General features: G+C 35.0%; 1 pseudogene; it reads right to left on the bottom strand.

The window, feature by feature from the left end:
* LOC127673873 (vomeronasal type-2 receptor 116-like) overlaps nucleotides 1–23,755 on the bottom strand; it is a 32,174-nt pseudogene extending 8,419 nt beyond the window's left edge.
* Nucleotides 23,756–24,101: the final 346 nt, after the last annotated feature.

Below are 24,101 nucleotides of genomic sequence, written 5' to 3'. Positions count from 1 at the left end.
GGGGCATTTTGGCTAAGGTCACTCCCACTGAGTCTGGGGAAAATATCATATCCTATGTTTCTGGGACTTTCTAGAGGGTCTCCCACTTCACACCCCATCCATTTGTATGCCAAATTCATGAGCTGAATAGTATTTCATTGTGTAAATGACCTACATTTTCTGTAGCCATTTTCTGGTTGAGGGACATCTGAGTTGTTTCTAGCTTCCAGCTGCTACCAGTAGGGTGTTATGAACACAGTGGAGCATATGTCCTTGTGGTATGGTGGAAAATCTTTTGGATATATGCCCAGGAGTGGTATAGCTGGGTCTTCAGATAGAACTATTTCCAGTTTTCTGAGAAACTGCCACAGTGGTTGTACCAATGTACAATCCCACCACCGATGGAGAACTCTTCTCCTCCTTCCACAGCCTCAATAGCATGTGCTGGCTGGTACTTGAGAGTTTGATCATAGACATTTTAAGGTGAAATCTCAGGGTCATTTTGATTTTCATTTCTATAATTCCTAGGGACTTTGAACATTTCATTAAGTACTTCTCAGCCATTCAAGATTCCTCTGCTGGGATCGTATGTTTAGTGCTGCATCCCATTTTTAATTGGGTTATTTGCTTTTTGGGATTCTAACTTTTTGAGTTCATTATATAGTTTGCATATTGACCTTCTATCAGATGTAGGGTAGTGTCTATTATTTCCTAATCTGTCAGTTGACAATTTGTCCTTTTTTAAGGTGTCTTTTGACTGACAGAAGCTTTTCAGTTTTGTGAAGTTCCATTTATCAATTGTTGATCTTAAAGCCTGACACATTGGTTTTCTGTTCAGAAAATGTTTCCCTGTGCCAACATGTTCAAAACTATTTCCCATTTTTTAGTTTCAATGTATACAGTTTTATGTTGAGATCCTTGATCCACTTGAACTTAAAATTTGAATAAGATAGTAAATATGCATCAATTTGCATTCTTCAATGTGGAAAACACCAGTTAGACTAGGTCAGATCTTTGACTTGCTTGGTAAGAGTTCTTTAGTTTAGGTATCAGACCAACTGTGGTTTCATAGAATGCATTAGCTAGTGTTCCTTCTGTTTCAATTTTGTGGAATACTTTGAACAGTATTGGTATTAATTCTTCTTTGAAGTTCTGGTAAAATTCTGTACTAAAACCATCTGATCTTGGGACTTTTTTGTTTGGGAGGGATTTTATGACTGCTCCCATTTCCTTAGTGGTCATGTGACTGTTTAGAATTTTTATGTGTTCTTGATTTACCTTTTGTACATGGTGTCTTCCTGGAAAATCATCCATTTCATCTAGATTTTCCAGTTTTGTTAAGTATAGGCTTTTGTAGTACAATCTGATGATTTTTTTTAATTTCCTCAATTTTTGTTATTATGTCCTCCATTTCATTTCTGATTCTGTTAAATTGGATACTGTCTCTGTGCCTTCTAATTAGTTTGTCTAAGTGTTATTTTGGCTAAGTGTTAGGTGACTCTGTTGTATATTAGTATCCTACTATTTTCAGCATATAAATCTCTAGGGGTTATATAGGGACCAAGTACATAGAGCTATTGTACCTTGGATGCCTTTAGCTGTTTTCTGACTCTTAAGTTTTTCCTAATGTTTAACTAAGGCTAAAGACTAGGTTGTCACCCAAGTGAAATTAAGAAGTACTGCAGTTTTCAGGACTGTTTCTCAGTAGGAGGTCTTACGTATGTGGAAGACAGAAGACATGACATTGAAGGGGATCATGAAACCACATATACCACCTCAGTATTATTCTAGCTACGGATTTACTTTTAAAAAAAGTCTAAATATACTGGAAACTGCATAAACAGGAGAAATATGGTTTGAGTGAATAGAGCTACTGCATTAAAAAAATCTGTTTAAGTCTGTAAAATAATATCCAAAAATCATGCCTTGCAAATATTTACCAAATATCACGCTGTATAGAATGCAGCTACAATCACAATAATAAGGAAAGTTAGTATACATCTTTCAAAAGGAAGAATTTTCTCCTCAATGGGACTAATTTTTATTTAGTTCAATGCAAGCTATTAAGTACTGGGAATGGTGACATGAGAAACTTTTACTAAGAAGTATTAGAGAATTATTCTGACAGCTGCCATTCTGATTACCCAAGTCATGTTGCACAGTTCCATTGGTTCAGATTCTGTGCATAACAATGAGGCATTAATTTTTACGATACTGAAATTGACAGTAAAACTTCATTAGCTATTACTTAATTGAACATATCTAACCTTTAAGAAAATATTGCCCCATTTTCATAATAAAATTATAATTTAAGATAATAAATTTCATTCTGAATTTTATTATTCCATGTGAATAATATTCAGCATTTTTAAAGCAATGCATCATTGAAATTCAGCAATGGCAGTTTTAAATAACTGAAATAAAATTTGTTTTCTTATAAGAATGCCAAAATATTACTCTGTGTGTATTTATTTCTCTGCTTCTCTGTCTCTCTCATTCTCCATGTATCTAATTATCTATCTATGTATCTATTATCTATAAACATATATCATATGTGTATGCACCTGTGGATCATTTCTATAACCTTAATTTATGTGCTAGATATTTATTCCTAAAAGGAAAAATTTTTAAATGTGTGTTAAAATACATTCTATGAAATTATCAAACAACTAAAAATTTAGAAAAACATGAAAAATGACTGAGGAACAATCACTATGAAGATACAACAGATCTGAGCATTTTGAGTTTTAAAAATTATTAATATACAGTCTGAATAAAAATATTTGATAATTTGTTAATAGATGTTAAATGGCAAAGTGAAATTTACCATACAGTAAAGTACTAGGGAATACTTTTCTGTAATAATAGTTATTGGAAGTCAATCAAAGACAGAATTCACGTATGATTTCAATGGTTATTTGGGGCCCTTTTGAGGGGTAGATATGGATTGTGACATATAATTTCCTAAACAAAGATAGGAAAAGAATTTTCTGACTTCTATTTAGATCATTTACATATGCCAGTGTATTGTGGAGTCCTATGGAAAAATTGGAAACTTTTCTGTAAAGGCTGCATTTACCTGTCTCATTAGAAATCTCATTGTCTGCACAAGGAGTGCATTTGTAGCAGCAGACAGCATTGCCCTCCTGGGTTACTTTCCGGAATCCATGCCCACAACTCTCACTGCACACAGACTGGGGGATCTGAGAAGAATGAAAAGAATATTATCTAATGCTTAGTGTATTATGAAAAACCTAATAATTACAGTTTCTGAAATGTATGCAATGTATTCCCATATATTCTTATAAATACAGAGGATTATTTAGAAAGGTTATACCTTTGAGAAGGCAAATGTGTTTAATGGTTGGTCTGAGAATTATAAAGGTGTTAAAAATTTTTAAACCTTAATGAGTTAGGGACAATTTTAAAAAGTTAAGTGATTGGAGATATGATATCTGAGGCTATTGGTTATCTCCAAATCTCTCTACTTTTCGACTACTATGTTGATCACCTTTCCTTCCACCATAACTGTGAATCTTGACTGTCAATTTGACAGAATATAAAATGATCCTGGAAACAAATATAAGTGTATTTTTGGAAGAAATGGAAAGGTGAATTTAGATAATTTGAAAAGGGTCACCTAAACTTTCACTGTCACTATTCATTTACTTATTTCTAAACAAAAGTATAGGAGGTAAAACAAAACTGCTCTATTCATTGCTGTCCGCATTCAACATTGTACATTTGAAAATCATCATTTTGAAATTTAATGTGCTGCCCCCTCAAACTCCTTGATACTGCAGCCATATATTTATTTGTTGGAGGCAGACGCCTCAGTAACTTATACATATGCATTCCATACAGTTTTCCTTTTTTAGTAGCCTGCAGAGTGAAAAACAACTGATCATGGATTGAAACATCAAAGCGTGGAAAGATATTGGACAGATGAGTATGCACAGAGATTTAAAAGATTCTAACACAGCTACTATATGGGATTTAGAATGAAAAATATCCCATGTATGTTAAAATATTTGAATAATTATTTCCCTATTGGTGGCTCTATTTGGAAAGTTATTGAAACTTTAGGAGATGCAGATTTGCTGGAGGAATTATGTTCGTGGGGTTGGGAATTGCAATCATTTTCTTAGATCCAATTTTCTCATTTTATTAACTGTTAATATGTGTGGATAAAAACACTATCTTTCTGGTTCCTGTGCCTATCTTCATGACTATGCCATGCTGTTACACTTCTGTCTATTGTGGAATCTCATAGTTCTGGAACCATAAAAAACAAAATTCTCTGTTTTCCAAAAGTTGTTTTTTTATTGTGTTTGATTACACAATAAAAAATCTTTTATATTTTCCTTTATATTCATCTCAAATGAGGTATTTTCTCTAGAACATTGAATCATGAGTAATTTTGTAGAAAGAAATTTGCTCTTCCCTAGATTCCCTAATTTGTGAAAAGTAGAATAAATCTAATCTTCATACAAGTGAACATTGGAGGAACATATAACACTCAATACTTCTATTGATCTATATAAAGAAAGATGAAAAGCCAATACTAATACTAGTTTTATTGTATGTTATGTTGATAATAGAAGATTGATAGGCCTGGAGTAAGAAAACAGGCACCATTGTACTAGAAAGCACAATGCTATTGCTAACATAAACTCAAAGCATTGAGATAAGACAACCCACCTCTGAAAATTCTTCTGGCCATTGTATCATCTCTTCAGTTAAAGACAACTGTTGGCCCTGGGGAGCATTTGCAGAAAATGATCCTATTTTCACCTTTTTTCCAAGACCCTTTGGTAAATTCCAAATGTTTAGAATGTCATATTCTGCATTTAATTTCTGTCTCCCATCTAAATTCATTTTTTCTCTCACCTCAATGTCCTTCAGGAAAGAGTTTAGCTGAAAAGATTCATGAATTTATATTACACTGTGTCCAACTAACTGTCAGGACAGAACCTCTGTTTTGGAATCTGTCTTCTTGTTCTTAATTTCTGATAGGAATGTCAACATTAATGAACCTTCCTATAATGCTAAAGTGAAAATTCAAGTTTGTGGGAATCCATTCTCCATCTGAAAGTTCACTCAGCTCTAATGGAAACCTTTAAATCAAGGTCAGATAATAAATCAATGACTTCTAACTCATGTAAATGTTAGTTATTTGAAACCTACCCAAACCCCTTTGCTTTCAGAGTATCTTCAGAGAACTCATACTTAAAATGAGGGGTTTGATGCCTAAATAATAAATAAAGACATCATTAAAGTAAAAAAAAGCTGTAATTATTATAGTAAAATGCCCACTTTTTATTTTATTTCTTTTGTAAGAAATTTATAGAGAAAACATTGATTTTTAACAACTATTACAAGAATATTTTACAACTCTTAATGGCAGGAACTTGATGAAGATGAAACACATTTCCTCCCAGTATCTTGCATCCCATCTCTCAACAACATACTTTGGAAACTCTCATGATCTCCAGGTAAGCTTAGAAACACAAAAATCCCTGTCATTGTGGACAACATAAACTAAATTTTACACTATCGAAGTACATGTCACTGCAAATCTCAACAACAAACACGTGAATCTCTCCTGACCTTTAGATAACTTTAGAAACACAAAATTTCTTCTAACCATGGACAACCTATACTATATTTTACAATACTAAAGTAAATGTCACAGCGAATCTCATACATCAGAGTGTTGACAATACAATATAGTAGAAGGGATAATACCTGCCAGGGGAAAAACATGATTTTTTTCCCCATTTTCATATGGTTGCATCTGTACTTGTTGAAGTCTCATCTCATGGAGACTGTGAGCCACAGCATACACAGCATTATATATGCTGGTACTCTCATCACTCATGGACACATCAAGTATGTGATGAGGCAATAAATCCAAAGACGCATTGACCTGACAGTTGTTCAGAAGTTGACAACCAATGTCAGAAAATGAACACTTGAAGAACAAATGCCACAACTTAGGAAGATAAATATCTTCTGGGTATTTGTAGGGATTAACTGTTTGAATAAAATTCATAAACTCTAATCTTTCTGTATAATGATGTGTAAAAATGAGGCTTCCATGGAATGAGTCTAAGATGAAATAATCAGCATAGTCAGTAACACGAGGTTCAACGTTCATGACCCAGACTTTCCATGTCAATAACCTTTGCCCAATATTTCTCATTAGTCCTTCTAAAGAATCAGTGTCACCATAAATAATTACAACATTTGTATCATCCATATTTTTCCAGAATTTGTTAAGATGTGAAGTCCAGGTAGCAGGGATCATTTTCACAAAAGCTATGCAGATTCCTTTTCTCTCCATCTCGTTTCTGAACTCTAATAGAATTTTATTTCCTTTATGGTCATCTGGGAGAATGAGACCAACCCAAGACCACCTAAAATGAACCACCAAAGAGACAATGCCAAGTGAAAGAGATGAGGACTTGGGGACCATCTGGTAGAGAGAAGAATACTGATTTTGGTCACTCAAAATAGGATCATAAGGACCAAAGGAAAGCTGAAACAATTGAGAAAGAAGAGGAACAATATTAATATCAAACACAATTTCACTCCCTAATCAATAGATGAGAACAAGAAAAAACTATTTTTTCCCAATTTTAAAAGAAAATTTTACTTTTAGCATTTTACAGAAATTCCTGGTAAGTCTGGTAGTTTCACATACCTGGTTTAATTTATTTCACAGTATATTCTCCTACAAACAAGAGACATGTGGATTGATCTCCATGTATTTGAGTTCTTGTTTTGATATTTGAATAATTAAAATAACCCTCTTTTAATTTTAAAAACATCTATAATATCAAGAAAGAACTCTCAATTCCCAGTTGCTAAACTAAAGTTTTCTCACCTGTGGAAATTTAAAGAGTTGAAATATTGTGCCAATTTGGGCAGATATAGTCCATGATGTTCCTGTGAGTGCAGCAGTAAAATACCTCTTTTCACAGTTGTAATTAGGTACAATATACTTCTTTCTATGAGCTGTGAGCCAAATAAAAGCATTCATAAGTGTGTCCTTCTCAGTGAATCTGACATTGTAGAAATCAAATTCAAGAGATATATTGGGTAAAAGGTTGGGGTTCTCATTGATCTCTTCAATGGCAAATATCAGAGCCAGAATATACTTGTAGTTTTTAAAATTATACCTGTGTAAATAACATAAAAATACACAAAAGGAATATTACCTTCATCACACATGACTGAATATTTGTACAGCAAATTTTATAGTTTATCTTCTTTCTAAGAAATATAAAATTTAATATCTTCACCATGAGTATGTGGAACTAGATTGGGTGAATGTATTAGAGTTAGGCAAGATAATTTAGCATTACCATTCTTTAATCACAGTTGCTCAAAGCATGCTTCATTCATCTTTTATAGGCAAGTCAAATAAAAACTGTCTAAAAACCAGGAATCATTTTCATTCATAATCGCATATCTGCTGGTACAAGTTCTTGGTTTGCTGCATATGTAATTACATATACAAATATATGTATATATAATTATCCATCTAACCATTTTTCAGAAACAATATCTTATTTAAGTAATATTCTAGGGTAAAATAATGTTCTTTGTGGCCTCAGTTGCTATTTCTCTGAGATTGCTTTTTGAGTATTACAGCCTGGATTTGCTAATGTACTACATACCAGTATTTGCCAGGGGACCAACCCCAGTATGGGATTCTTCTTTCTTGTCAGTTCTTCTTGAGGCAGTGAAAGAGGAAGAGCATTGGCAGAAGGTAAGACTTTGTCTTACAAAATTTGGGGGTTAAGACTTTGTCTTATGAGATATTTATGGTTACTGTACAATAAAAGTTTACTCATCTAAGTCTAAGTTACTATGCAGGTGTAGCTGACCTGCCTTCTGTGTTCCTCTGAGACCAGAAACTGCAATCTCAGGCACTTAGCACCTCATCCAAAAACAGCAGGAGATTAAGTAAAGAATTAATTTCTAGAGACTTTTCCCTTTTGTCCAGATGCCCCTTGCTTGTCAGACTAGGATGAAGTTTGGAGCAATAAATTTCTATTGAACCAGGAGAAGAGAATAACACTCTCAGAAAGAAAAACTTTTACAGAAGCTAATATGTATAATCTCACATAAGTTCATACACAGTTTCATGCATGCTCATTTACACATTTCCATTCAAATCCAGTTGGGCCCAGCTTGCATGTATTCTCACAATTACATACTTACACACATATACATGCATACATTCTCACAATGACACACTTATACACACATCCATACTTACATAAGCATAAGGAGCAAAAGACCAAGTACCAGTGCAGAAAGAACTCATTCATTCTGGATGAAAAATGAGCTCCAATCTTTATTGCATAAAGAAAAACCTTCTACCCTTTTAATGCTAAATGAATAAAACACATGTTTGTAAGAAGATAGCTTTGTTCCTTTTAATAAGACTAAGCCTGCCTTGTTATTAAGAAAGGACCTGTTCAAGTAGCTCAGGAAGATAGATATCCACCCAGCAGCCAATGCAGAGGAGGCAGCCAGCACAAGTGAGACCTGCCCTGCAATTCAGAGGATCCTGTCTGGAGGCCCCTGGGAGGAGACTTCTGTTTCTGCCTCCAGCTTGGGAACATCCCCTGCCACAGCATGCCATCTCCAAGTGGCTCAGGAAGCCAGCTATATATCCAGCAGAATGGAGGAGACAGCCAGCACAGCCTCCTCCCAGAGTTGATCAGGGCCACAGAGGTACCTACCCAAATACAAATACAAGAGAGTGGGTCTCAGCTGCCATCTTTGCTTCTATGACTGTGCAGCAGATTGGTAGGCAGGGATCACCAGAGTAGAGGATTGCTTGGGACACACCCCACCAGGACTCTACCTGCACCCAGGAACTCGGCAGCACTACAGCAATCTGTGCCAGGGGAAAGCAGGCCACCCAGAGTTGTTGAGATAGGTTTGCAGGCACAAAAGGAGGGGCAAGCACCAGCCAGTGACAACAGGACCAACTAACACCAGTGATAGCCAGATGGCAAAAGGCAAAGGTAGGAATGTTGCTAACAGAAATCAAGGCAATATGGCACCATCTGAACCCAATTCTCCCACAGCAGCAAGTCCTGGATAACCAAACACACCAGGAAAGCAAGACTTTGATTTAAAAGCACAGGTCATGATGTTGATGGAGGTCTTCATGGAGGGCTTCAAGAAGGACATAAAAAACTCCCTTAAAAAAATACAGGAGAACAGAAGTAAACATGGAGAAGTCCTTGAAGAACTAAAGGAAAACACAGCAAAAAATGTGAAGGAATTGAACAAAGCCATCCAGGATCTAAAGATGGAAATACAAACAATAATAAAACCACAAAGGGAGACAACTTGGGACATAGAAAACCTAAGAAAGAAGTCAGGAGTCATGGATCCAAGCATCAACAACAGAATACAAGAGATAGAAGAGAGAATATCAGATACAGAAGATACCATAGAAAGCATTGATACAACAGTCAAAGAAAATGAAACATGCAAAAAGCTCCTGACCCAAAACATTCAAGAAATCCAGGACAAAATGAGAAGACCAAACCTAAGGATTATAGGTATAGAAGAGAGTGAAGATTTCCAACTTAAAGGGCCAGTAAATGTCTTCAACAAAATTATATAAGAAAACTTCCCTAACCTAAAGAAAGAGATGCCCATGAACATACAAGCCTACAGAACTCCAAATAGATTTGACCAGAAAAGAAATTCTTCCCATCACATGATTAAAACACCAAATGTACTAAACAAAGAAAGAATACTAAAAGCAGTAAGAGAAAAGGTAAAGTAACATATGAAGATAGACCTATCAGAAATGCACTGGACTTCTCACCAGAGACTATGAAAGCCAGAAGAGCCTGGGAAGATGTCATGCAGAACCTAAGGGAACACAAATACCAACACAGACTGCTATATCCAGCAAATCTCTCAGTTACCATAGATGGAGAAACCAAGATATTTCATGACAAAAACAAATTTACACAGTATCTTTCCACAAAACCAGCCCTTCAAAGGATAATGAATGGAAAACACCAACAAAAGGAGGGAAAACACCCACTAGAAAAAGCAAGAAATTAATCTTTTTTCAAAGATTAATTTCAAAACCCAAAAGAAGATAACCACACAAACATAAAAATTACATCAAAAATAGCAGGAAGCAACAATGACTATTCCTTAATATCAGTTAACATCAATGGATTCAATTCCCCAATAAAAAAACATAGACAAACAGAGAGGATATGTAAACAAGACCCAACATTTTGCTGCATACAGGAAGTGCACGTCACTGTCAAAGACAAACACTGCCTCAAAGTAAAAGGCTGGAAAACAGACTTCCAAGCAAATGGTCCCAGGAACCAGGCTGGAGTAGCCATTCTAATATCCAATAAAATAGACTTTCAACTGAAAGTCATCAAAAAGGACAAAGAAGGACACTTTATACTCATCAAAGGAAAAATCTAACAGGCAAAACTCTCAATTCTGAATATCCATGCTCCAAATACAAGAGCACCCTCATTCATAAAAGAAACTTTACTAAACCTTAAAGCACACATCCCACCCCACAGAATAATTGTGGGTGACTTCAAAACCCCACTCTCCTCAAAGGAAAGATCAGGGAAACACAAACTAAACAGAAAAACAGTGAAATTAACAGAAGTTTTGGACCAAATGGATTTAATAGACATCTATAGAACATTTCGTCCTAAATCAAAAGAATATACCTTCTTTTCAGAACCTCTTGTTATCTTCTCCAAAACTGACCATATAATTGCTCACAAAACAGACCTCAACAGATATAAGAAGATCGAACTAATTCCATGCCTCCTATCAGATCACTATGGAGTAAAGGTGGTCTTCAATAGCAACAAAAAAAAACCAACAGAACATACACATGGAAGCTGAAAAATGCTCTACTCAATCATAACTTGGTCAAGGTAGAAATAAGGAAAGAAATCAAAACCTTTTTAGAATTTAATGAAAATGAAGGCACAACATACCTAAATTTATGGGACACAATGAAAGCAGTGCTAAGAGGAAAACTCAACTCTGAGTGCCTCCGAAAAGAAGCTGGAGAGGGCATGCACTAACAGCTTAACAACACACCTGAAAGCTTTAGAACAGAAAGAAGCTAATACACCCAAATGGAGTAGAAGGCAGGAAATCATCAAACGCAGGGCTGTAATCACCCAAGTTGAAACAAACAGAACTATACAAAAAAATCAACAAAACCAGGAACTGGTTCTTTGAGAAAATCAACAAGATAGATAAACCTTTAGCCAAACTAACCAGAAGGCACAGAGACAGTATCCAAATTAACAAGATCAGAAATGAAAAGGGATAAATAAGGAATACTCCTCCACTGCTGGTGGGATTGCAAGATGGTGCAACCACTTTGGAAATCAGTCTGGCCGTTCCTCAGAAAACTGGGCAGGTCACTTCCTGAGGACCCTGTTATACCACTCCTAGGCATATATCCAGAGGATTCTTCAGCATGCAATAAGGACACATGCTCAACTATGTTCATAGCAGCCCTATTTGTAGTAGCCAGAAGCTGGAAAGAACCTAGGTGTCCTTCAACGGAGGAATGGATACAAAAAAATGTGGTATATTTACACAATGGAGTATTATTCAGCCATTAGAAACAATGAATTCATGAAATTCTTAGACAACTGAATGGAGCTGGAGAACATCATACTAAGTGAGGTAACCCAGTCTCAAAAGATCAATCATGGTATGCACTCACTGATAAGTGGATATTAGCCTAGAAACTTTGAATACCCAGGACATAATCCACAAATTAAATGATGGCCAAAAAGAATGGAGGAGTGGACCCTGGTTCTGGAAAGACTCAGTGCAAGAGTATAGGGGAATTCCAGAACAGGGAAGTGGGAAGGGGTGGATGGAAGAATAGGGGGACGGAAGAGGGCTTATGGGACTTGTGGGGAGTGGGGACCCAGAAAAGGGGAAATCATTTGAAATGTAAATAAAAAGTATATCAATTAAAAAAATGAAATAAAATAAAATGAAAAGGGAGAAATGACAAGAGAAACTGAGGAAATTGAAAAAATTATGAGATCCTACTCCAAAAGCCTATACTGGACACAACTGGAAAATGTGGATGAAATGAACAATTTTCTAGACAGATACTAACTACCAAAGTTTAATCAGGATCAGATAGACCGTATAAATGGTCACATGACCCATAAAGGAATAGAAGTGGTCATTGACAACCTCCCAACCAAAAAAAGCACAGGACCAGATGGTTTAGATTTCTTCTAGCAAAAGGGATTAATTTATAACTATTCACTTTAGAGTAAGGCAGATTCTTTTGGGATAAGACCAAAAAGTGACAGTATACTTTGACAAAATATCACAAGAACAGTCTCTTGGAAACATAATAGTATTTGTTTCTTCTGAAACCAGTTGATCCAGGATTGCTGAATTCAAGTCACACTCAACATGACTTTTCTTTCATGTTCTTTTTGAAATGGTTCATTAATCAGCACTTCAACCATTTAACTGCTTTCCTAAACCAAATCCCAAAGTCAACATATCTCCAAACAAACACACAAACACACACACACACACACACACACACACACACACAGAGAGAGAGAGAGAGAGAGAGAGAGAGAGAGAGAGAGAGAGAGAGAAATGAAACATTGCTTATTGCAGCAATAACTTCATCCCTGGTAACAATTTCTGTGTTAGTTTTATGACTATGGGAACACTTATGCAGGCAAACCTTTAATTGGGGCTGGCTTATAGTTTCAGAAGTTTTGTCCATTTTGTGATGGGAAACATGTTGGTGTGAAGGCAGACATGATCTTAGAGAAGGAAGTAAAAGGTCTACATTTCATCCACAAGCAACAGAAATTAAGACCAGGGAAAGAATTTTGTTTCTTAGATGTGTAAACCACACAAAGATCTATTAACATGCTTCTTCCAGGAAAACCATACCTACTCCAACAAAGCCACACTTCCTTTTTTTAATATTTTGATTTTCTATATTCTTTGTTTACATTCCAAATGATTTCCCCTTTCCCGGATCTCCCCTCCCCATATGACCCATAAACCTTCTTCTCTCCATCCATTCTCCAATCAACTCCCTCCTTTTTCTCTGTCCTTATATTCCCTTCCCATGCTAGATCAATCCTTTCCAGGATCAGGACCCTCTCCATACTTCTTCATGGGGGTCATTTGTTATGCAATTTGTGCCTTGGGTATTCAGGAAAGCCACACTTCCTAATAGTATCTTTCACGATTGGAGAAGCATTTAAACACATGAACCTATGGTAGCCATTTCTACTTAAAATTGAACAGTATACCAGCGTGAAAACTTCTTTAAGAAGAAGAATCAGTTTTTCTTCAATAATCTGATCTATGGTAGGCAAATCATATTCGAGGATGGTACCAACTTAACAGTACTCAAGAAACACAAAGTGTGCTTGAGTGAGAAGAGTATTATAATTAAAATTGGGTGGATAGAAAGATAAAGATAGAGAAGGTATATTTAGGACTAAAATTGAATTTTGAGGAATATGAAAAATATGTTGATTTGCTTATGAATGTAAATAATAAACCATTATAATGGTTAAGATAATAATAAACCATAATAATGGTTAAGATTTTCAAGGAAACAATATGAGTTGGGTAAAGAGAACTGGAAAATAGACAAAATTCCCTTATGAATATTGATGCAAAAATACTCAATAAAATTCTTGCAAACCAAATCCAAGAACATATCAAAACAATTAATGTTGTGCTTTTCCCAGAGAACACAAGTTCTGTGGACAGAAAATATATTAGGTAACTTTCATCAATCCAAAATTCAAAATCTCAAAGTCCTAATACTAATTCTAGACTATTTGGCTACCAGAATTATTGAAACATAAAACCATAATGAATAACCTGGCAGCTATGTTACAAGATAGTTGCTTATGATACCTATTTTTGCACACCTTTAATATTTATTATATTATTTTATAAATAAATATATGAGCTTTGATTTTAATTTTACTATGTATCTGATATTTCAATAGATTTCATACCAAAAAATAATCAAAATAATTATTTTTATAATATTTTTATTTTCTATATTCTTTGTTTACATTCCAAATGATTTCCCCTTTCCCGGATCCCCCCTCCCCATATGTCCCATAAACTTTCTTCTCTCCATCCCTTCTCCAATCACCTCCCTCCTTTTTCTCTGTCCTTATATTCCCTTCCCATGCTAAATCAATCCTTTCCAGGATCAGGACCTACTCCATGCTTCTTCATGGGAGTCATTTGTTATGCAATTTGTGCCTTGGGTATTCAGGGCTTCTGGGCTAATTAATATCTACTTATCAGAGATTGCATTCCATGTGTATTCTTTTGTGATTGGGTTACCTCACTTAGGATGATATTTTCCAGATCAAACCATTTGCCTAAAAAATTTGTAAATTCATTGTTTCTAATTGCTGAGTAGTATCCCATTGTGTAAATATACGACATTTTCTGTATCCATTCCTCCTTTGAGGGGCATCTAGGAGAGGGCTAATATCCAATATATACAAAGAACTCAAGAACTTAGACTCCAGGGAACCAATTAACCCTATTAAAAATGGGGTACAGATCTTAACAAAGAATTTTCACCTGAAGAAATTCGGATGGCCGAGAGGCACCTTAAGAAGTGCTCAACATCATTAGTCATTAGGGAAATGCAGATCAAAACAACCCTGAGATTTCACCTTACACCAGTCAGAATGGCTAAAGTCAAAAACTCAGGAGACAGCAGGTGTTGGCGAGGATGTGGAGAAAGAGGAACACTCCTCCACTGCTGGTGGGGCTGTAAGATGGTACAACCAGTTTGGAAATCAGTCTGGAGGTTCATCAGAAAACTGGGCATGAGACTTCCAGAGGACCCTGCTATACCACTCCTGGGCATATACCCAAAGGATTCCCTGGCATGCAATAAAGACACATGCTCCATTATGTTCATAGCAGCCTTATTTATACTAGCCAGAAACTATTAAAATAATTATTAAACATTATTTTAAAAAGAAAATCAGAGGGAGACATAACAAAAGAAACCGAGAAAATCTAAAAAGTCATCAGATCCTAATACAAAAACCTTTATTCAACAAAACTGGAAAATCTGGATGAAATGGACAATTTCTTAGACTGATACCAGGTACCAAAGTTAAATCAATATCAGATAAACAATCTAAATAGCCCCATAACCCATAATGAAATAGAAGCAGTCACCAATAGTCTCCCAACCAAGAAAAGCCCAGAACCAGATGGGTTTAGTGCAGAGTTCTATCAGACTTTCAAAGAAGACCTAAAACCAATACTCTCCAAACTATTCCACAAAATAGAAACAGAAGGAACCCTATCAAATTTGTTCTATGAAGCCACAATTACTCTGATACCTAAACCACACAAAGAACCTACAAAGAAGGAGAACCAATTCAGACCAATTTCCCTTATGAATATTGATGCAAAAATACTCAATAAAATTCTTGCAAACCAAATCCAAGAACATATCAAAACAATCATCCATCATGATCAATTAGGCTTCATCCCAGGGATGCAGGGATGGTTCAATATAAGGAAAGCCATCAGTGTAATACACTACATAAACAAACTCAAAGAAAAAAGCTACATGATTATCTCATTAGATACTGAAAAAGCATTTGACAAAATCCAACACCCCTTCATGGTAAAAGTTTTAGAAAAATCAGGAATTCAAATCATGCCATGTTTTCCTAAACATAGCAAAAGCAATATACAGAAAACCCTTAGCCAACATCAAAATAAATGGAGAGAAACTTACAGCAATCATACTGAAATCAGGGACGGACTAGACAAGGCTGTGTACTCTCTCCATATCTATTCAATATAGTACTCATTCTAGCCAGAGCAATTAGACAACAAAAAGAGGTCAAAGGGATACAAATTGGAAAGGAAGAAGTCAAAATATCATTATTTTCAAATGATATGATAGTACACTTAAGTGCCCCCCCCAAAAAAATTGCATCAGAGAACTCCTAAACCTGATAAACAACTTCAATGAAGAGGTTGGATATAAAATTAACTCAAACAATTCAGTGGCCTTCCTCTACCTAAAGGATAAACAGACTGAGAAAGAAATTAGAGAGACAACTCCCTTCATAAGAGTCACAAATAATATAAAATACCTTGATGTGACTCTAATTAAACAAGTGAAAAATCTATATTATAAGAATTTCAAGTCTCTAAAGAAAGAAATTGAAGATATCAGAAGATGGAAAGACACACGCTCATGGATTGGCAGGGTTAATATAGTAAAAATGGCCATCTTGCCTGAAGCACAGATTCAATGAAATCCCCATCAAAATTCCAACTCAATTCTTCATAGAGCTAGAAAGAGCAATTTGCAAATTCATCTGGAATAAGAAAAAAACCAGGATAGCCAAAACTATTCTCAACAATAAAAGAACTTCTGGCTGAATCACCATCTCTGACCTCAAGCTGAACTACAGAGCAATCCTGATTTTAAAAACTGCATGGTATTAGTACAGTGACAGGCAAGTAGATCAATGGAATAGAATTGAAGACCCAGAAATGAACTCTTATACCTATGGTCACTTGATCTTTGACAAAGGAGCTAAAAACATCCAGTGGAAAAAAGACAGCATTTTCAATAATGATGCTGGTTCAAGTGACAGTTATGATGTAAATTACAAATTGTTCCATACTTATCTCCTTGCACAAAGCTCAAGTCCAAATGGATCAAGGACCTCAACGTAAAACTAATACACTGAATAAACATACACTGAAACTAATAGAAAAGAAATCAGGGAAGACCCTCAAGCACATGGATGGGCACAGGGGAAAAGTTCCTGAACAGAACACCAATAGCTTATGCTCTAAGATCAAGAATTAACAAATGAGTCTAACTTCTTAAGTTCTTTATATATATTGGATATTAGCCCTCTATCTGATGTAGGATTGGTAAAGATCTTTTCCCAATTTGTTGGTTGCCAATTTGTCCTTTTGATGGTGTTAAGATCAAAAACTTAAGTGACAGCAGATGCCGACAAGGATGTGAAGAAAGAGGAACACTCCTCCATTGTTGGTGGGATTACAAGCTGGTAAAACCACTCTGGAAATCAGTTTGGCGATACTTCAGAAAATTGGATATAGTATTACCAGAAGACCCAGCTATACCACTCCTGGGCATGTACCCAGAATATACTCCAACATGTAATAAGGACACATGCTCTACTATGTTCATAGCTGCTTTATTTATAATACTCAGAATCTGGAAAGAACCCAGATGTCCCTCAACAGAGGAATGGATACAGAAAATGTGGTACATTTACACAATGGAGTACTACTCAGCTATTTAAAACAACGAATTCATGAAATTCCTAATCAAATGGATGGAGCTGGAAACTATCATCCTGACTAAGGTAACCCAATCACAAAAGAACACACGTGGTATGCACTAACTGATAAGTGGAGATTAGCCCAGAAGTTTAGAATACGCAAGACACAATTCACAGACCAAATGAAGCTCAAGAAGAAGGAAGACTAAAGTATGGATATTTTGGTCCTTCTCAGAAGCAGGAATAAAATACCCATGGGAGGAGATACAGAGACAAAGTGTGCAGCAGAGACTGAAGGAAAGACCATCCAGAGACTGCCTCACCTGGGGTTCCATCCCATATACAGTCACCAAACCCAGACTTGTGGATGCCAACAAGCGCTCGCTGACAGGAGCTTAATATAGCTGTCTCCTGAGAGGCTTTGCCAGTACCTGAAAATACAGAAGTGGGTGCTCTCTGCCAAACATTAGACTGAGCACAAGGTCCCTTAGGGAGGAGCTAGAGAAAGTTCCCAAGGAGCTGAAGAAGCTTCAAGTGCCATAGGAGGAACAACAATAAAAACCAACCAGTACCCCCAGAGCTCCAGGGACTAAGCTACCAACCAAAGAGTACACATGGAGGGACCCATGGCTCCACCTGCATATGTAGCAGAGGATGGCCTTATTGGACATCAAAGGGAGGAGAGACCCTTGGTCCTCAGAAGGCTTGAAGCCACAGTATAGGGGAACACCAGGACAGGGAAGCAGGAGTGGGTGAGTTGGGGGGAAGGGGGAGGAGGGATTGAATAGTGTTTTCAGAGGGGAAACCAGGAAAGGGAATAACATTTGAAATGTAAATGAAGAAAATATCCAAAAAAGAATTAAAATACAATAAAAAAGTAGAATATCAGCACATAATTTTTTTTTAATTTTAAAATAAAAATTAAAAAATAGAAATTAAAAAAAATTGTCCAATGGAAATGAATTGAAAACTTGGATGTCTAATTGTGAGAAAAAAAGGATTAATGACCATTCCACATTTATAAATACTGTGTACTCAAACAAATACATATATAAATTTAAAGATACTTATGATTTTTAAAAATTCTACACATGTATAAATATACCAACATTCCCTATTTTGTACTTTATACTACAGAAAGCAGAGGAGCACAAACTCTCCAACAACAGAGCAATGATAAGAGGAAACTTTAATAAAACACATTTGGTCTGGTCTTAGCATATCAATTTTGAAAGCACACAGTATATAATAAATATATTTTGATAATGAAAACTCTTTTTACTAATTATTTCCTTCAGATTATAGTAAAATTGGATTAACTTGCCCTTTCCTTTGCTCTATTTAAAACTTTATGCACCTCCTTTTTCTTTCTTAAATTCACCAAATATTTTTTATCAATTTCACTGGAGGACTCAACCTTACACACACACAGAGAGAGAGAGAGAGAGAGACAGAGAGAGAGAGAGAGACAGAGAGAGACAAAGAGACAGAGAGACAGAGACAGAGAGAGCTATAGGTAACCAAGTAATGCAATGAAATAGTCTTCTGACAGTATAATTTTCTTCCATGAGAAAGAGGACAACAATTTGTTTTCCCATAGCAAATGTTCAACCTGAAAGTGTACTTGCAATTAAAAGTATACAGACTAAAAAGTTTTTTAAAGACTAAACAATTTGACTAGAGTTTATGTGAAAGTATCTGAAGATAAGGTGAGCTTTTAACATTAGCAACTGCCTAGATGAAAATTAGTGTAAGGATCATAAAACCCATGGGGAGGGAACTTAGACACACGTCGTTAAAGCAGTGATATGATGGAAATGTTAGAGTTAAATAAAATAGAGCAATTGTCAGCATCGTAAATAGACCCTTACATTCAGGACAACATCTAAAGTAAGACCCAGTGAAGAAAAAAGGAACATGTGTTAAGAATGATAGGCACTTCCAATAAAAGACAAAGCTATGATATGAACAAAATGACTGTAGTCTGATCATCACTACTTTCCACAGAGAGTTTCAGTTTTATATCTCAATTATTGGATAAAATTTTATTTTGATTAATATGCGTAAAGTGCCTGTAGGTTTTTGAATGTGCATAATTATTGAGGTTTCAGCTGTTTGGATATGTCAAGAAATAGGAGGTTTGATAAAATTAAATGTAATATTCTGAATGCTCAGAAAAAGATATTTTAATTAATGAGAATTGATAAAACTCCATGAAGGATGGTAATGACTACAGAATATACAAACAAATTACTTGAAAACATTAGAAATCAGAGAAATTCTTTGAATTCATTTCTGCAGCATAAGATTTTCACCAAATACTTAGAAAGTATCACTATTTACTTACTAATTCAATTGCAATAAAACAAGGTAAAATATTGCATAGTTCTATTTTGTATATATTTCAGCTTAGAACTGATTTTACAAATAATCAATCTACAAAAATCTTAATGTGAATTTTTTAGTTGGATGCACACATCTATCTCTATAAGATTAATGGTGAAATAATCCTTACAGTGGAGACAAACAAGGGTGATCAGCACTTATCTCAGGGAGATCTTCTCAAACACTCTTACGCTATAAAGGTTAGTGTGTATGAATCATATAAGAGGGTTGTGCTTTTATTTCTGGCTTTGCTGGAATCACCTCTGCTGATTACGTATTCCTTACAAAACACACTATGGAAAATAGGATCTAATAAAGAAGATCTGAGTGACAATAAGAAGCACAAACTGGACCTGAATGAAAACAAGTGCCTAAAACAGGGGTGACACCAAGATGGATATTTCTAAGCAACATAAAATAAATGAATGCCATAGAGGAGTTGGCTGAGCACTAAAATCTAGTTTATCTCTGTTCTTAGGCAAATGGACGGAGCTAGAGAACATCATACTAAGTGAGGTAACCCAGACTCAAAAGGTGAATCATGGTATGCACTCACTAATAAGTGGATATTAACCTAGAAAACTGGAATACCCAAAACATAATCCACACATCAAATGAGGTACAAGAAGAAAGGAAGAGTGGCCCCTTGTTCTGGAAAGACTCAGTGAAGCAGTATTTGGCAAAACCAGAACGGGGAAGTGGGAAGGGGTGGATGGGAGGACAGGGGGAGAGAAGGGGGCTTATGGGGCTTTCGGGGAGTGGGGGGCTAGAAAAGGGGAAATCATTTGAAATGTAAATAAAAAATATATCGAATAAAAAAAAAGAAAAACCACATAACTGAAATTCACAGAAAATGGGAGATAAATTATAAGGCCAATTCAGAATCATAATGTAGTTAGGATTGGAGCCATATGCACTGCAAATATGCATAAGGTATGACATGATAGAACTAATCTAGGATGGCATTATCTATATAGGAAATGCTCTAAAAACTTGCTATGGAATATTTTATAGGTTTCCTATTCTGGTATAAAGTTAATCCACATTTGTTTAACTGTACATATTTTTGTTTTTAAATACTTCTGCACTTGAAAATAATAATAAAGACTTATTATTTTCAGAGACTGAATACTGATAATTTCTCATCAAAGAAAACCTTCATGTACTTTGAACAAGAAGTATAAAATGTGAAATATGTATAAAAACACATCACATTGTAAAATATTTTAAAGTAACCTACCACCATAAATGTTTGTGTATTACTATGGTGAATTGTTCATCATGGTACATAAACTTAGAGAAATAATATTTCTATTTAAATCTAAATTGTCAAGGAGTATATTCTTATAATACATCGGTTTTTATCAAGCAATGTACATAAGAAACAATTATATAGTTGCTGAAATCCACTTTGAGGTATAAGTTTAAACCCATACTTTACTTGATGTGAAACAAGATAATTCACCCTCCAAAACATTAAAGGAAATTCTCAATTTGATTTGGAATTTTGCTAGGTAGATCAATAAAATAATTCAACATATTGCTGGGTAGTGGTGGTGCACGCCTTTAATCCCAGCACATGGGAGGCAGAGGCAGGCAGATTTCTGAGTTCGAGGCCAGCCTGGTCTACAGATTGAGTTCCAGGACAGTTAGGGCTACACAGAGAAACCCTGTCTCAGAAAACCAAAAAAAAAAAAAAAAAAAAAAAAAAGAACTCAAAATGTCTTAGCCAGTGCAGGATTCTGCTGCTGACACCTCATAAGGCCTGAGTTTGATCTTAGCACACTCACTGTAGGATGACATAATTTGATCGCAGAATTTTCTTTCACATGAGAATGTTAGCTACCTCAAAAATATGTGCACACACAAATAATGAATGTAATAACAAGTGTGAAAATACTGTACTGTGAATATGTCAATGATATAAAAAAGCACTTTTCTCTCAAAATCATTACATATTATTCATGAACACTACAAAACAAATGCTCATCCCCTATTATGATAGACTAAAGAAAATAATTATATGTAAATGCAAATGTAATAATTACAAGGAATGCATTTAAGCTCACAAATCTAATAAGAAATATGAATTGTAGAGAACAAAAATATTCATCCATTGAAATGCAAAGAAAATTCCAAAATGATAAATAAAGTATCAAGTGAAAAAATAAATGAAAGTCTTAATCTTTGTGGAATATATGTATTTCTGTGGTCAGTGCTATATTAGAAAACTACACCAAATGAATGAGTTCTGTAAGGCAATTCTGTTAATTCCTTTTAATAAAAGCCATTGTATTTCTCTCACAAATTTTGGTTGTTTTTTCTGAATTTATTAAACATTTTGACTGTAAACAATCCTGTGAAATAGCCAGACACTAAATGCTTACATAACTGAAAAAATATAGTCTTTCAGCAAAGGGCTTGATGCTTCACAATATAAAGTCAAGCACATTCCAATGGAGAGAGGTGCATGAACTGTTGATATAACGTGCAGAGGAAAAGTGGACTCATACGGAACAGTAATTATAATGTAGGAGAAAAGGCCTCAATGAACATCCAAACTTGACATACCTGTAATGCATATGAGAAAACTATGATATTATTTGAGACAAAATTTGATGTTGTAAAAAATTAGATCTACCATAAAGTAGATTATCCAAATAACAAATCTTGGATAGCCATAATTGCTACATTACAAATTTCTAAAATAAATCTGTCAAGGTAACAAAATATTCAATTTGCTTTTATATCTTGACATTTTTTTCTCCCCCACTATCTTTAATTTAATGACTTAATGACTTACTAAGATTTGACAAAACATAGTACTGTCAAACACCTGTATTTCATTTGGTCATTTTGCATTTGTTGATATCCAACACATTTATTCCTATGTTCACAATGATTTACAAGTGGTATTGCTCTAGTTAGGGCCTTACTTCCTGGATCAGTACAAATAAAAGAAGGTCTTAGAAAGATAGAAATGTCTAATAAGTAAAAGCACTTCTCATTTCCTTCATGAACTAATATTTCTCTCTAATTCAACCAGACTTATCTGACACTATCCATTAATCTGGAATATATTATACAAACTAAGAAATATCCCAAAGACAACACCCTCATAGTAACTACGTTTTGGTGAACTCATCCAAAGAGATGAGAATAAATAATGGAAACTAATGGAAGATGATGTAAGCACAGTAAAGGTGAAAAGAAAAATCAAATTAGAAACCAAACAGTTATATCAGAACTTGAGATAAATTAAATGTCTGTAGAGAACAGAAGTATTCACAACTTCTAATTGTGACTCTCTAAGTATGGAATCAACTCCATATAATAAAATCAACCTCTTCACTCAATTATTATCATAATGATGACAACTTCTTGCATTCAAGGACATCATCTAATATCACAAGCACAAATCAGGAGTTCAGAAATGCTATGAACAACAAGATCAGGGTCAGATTAAATCATACTTCCAGAAACTAATAACACTAGAAACTATTCAGACATTGTAAAATGACACAAATGGTCAAATTAGTGGTTAGAGTCATCAATCAAATGAAGAAACAAGCATGAAAAAAGTCAGTTACTAGTGCATTTCACATTTGAGCAAAGAAAAGAGCCAAAAAGAAAATTAAATTGAGAAAAACATTTTAGAAACTCTAATAGAAATAGAAAAATTGTCACAACAAAACCCCCAAAGATTAAATAAGTTTAATGAGTACACCCACTAAATTATGATAATTCTGAACTCAAACAATGAATTAGTGTACTTACTGTAGGTAATTGTCCATATAATAGTATGGTAGATATGAATGTGGAATTTTGTTCATGGTGTAGTAAGTATGAATAGGGAAAAATGCACCAATAACCACATCACCTTTACGGTGAAAATCTTCACTGATTATGTAATAGCATTTACTAATATTAAAGCTTATAAAGTCACAGAAAAAAATAGGAATCTGCAAGATCAACTGGATAAAAATCCAAGAGAACAGCATTTTACTACATGGGATTGCTTGAGGCAGATCAAACAATATCCAATAGATATATATGATCAGGCCATATTTTTGTGACCATGTAAGTTTAAACATCATTGATGAATGAGGCTGTCACACTATTAATTCCAAGGTTTTCATGTTGCTTCCTAGATGATATTTGGCATTTTGAAACTATTTTTTTCTCTCACCTCTGCAGCTGAGGTCTTGTACTCAGGTAAAAAAACAACCTGGAAAATATGTTTGTTCATATTCTTCCCTAGCCAAAGGCATTATGATTTCAGTCAGTACTACAAATAGCAAGAGATCAGGGATGAACTCCTCCTGAGATGATCTGGCTAAAGTGTGA

Source organism: Apodemus sylvaticus, chromosome 23 (assembly GCF_947179515.1).
Source record: "Apodemus sylvaticus chromosome 23, mApoSyl1.1, whole genome shotgun sequence".
Lineage (NCBI taxonomy): Eukaryota > Metazoa > Chordata > Mammalia > Rodentia > Muridae > Apodemus > Apodemus sylvaticus.
The sequence above is the reverse complement of the archived record's forward strand: the minus strand, read 5'-3'. Positions and strand labels throughout refer to the sequence as shown.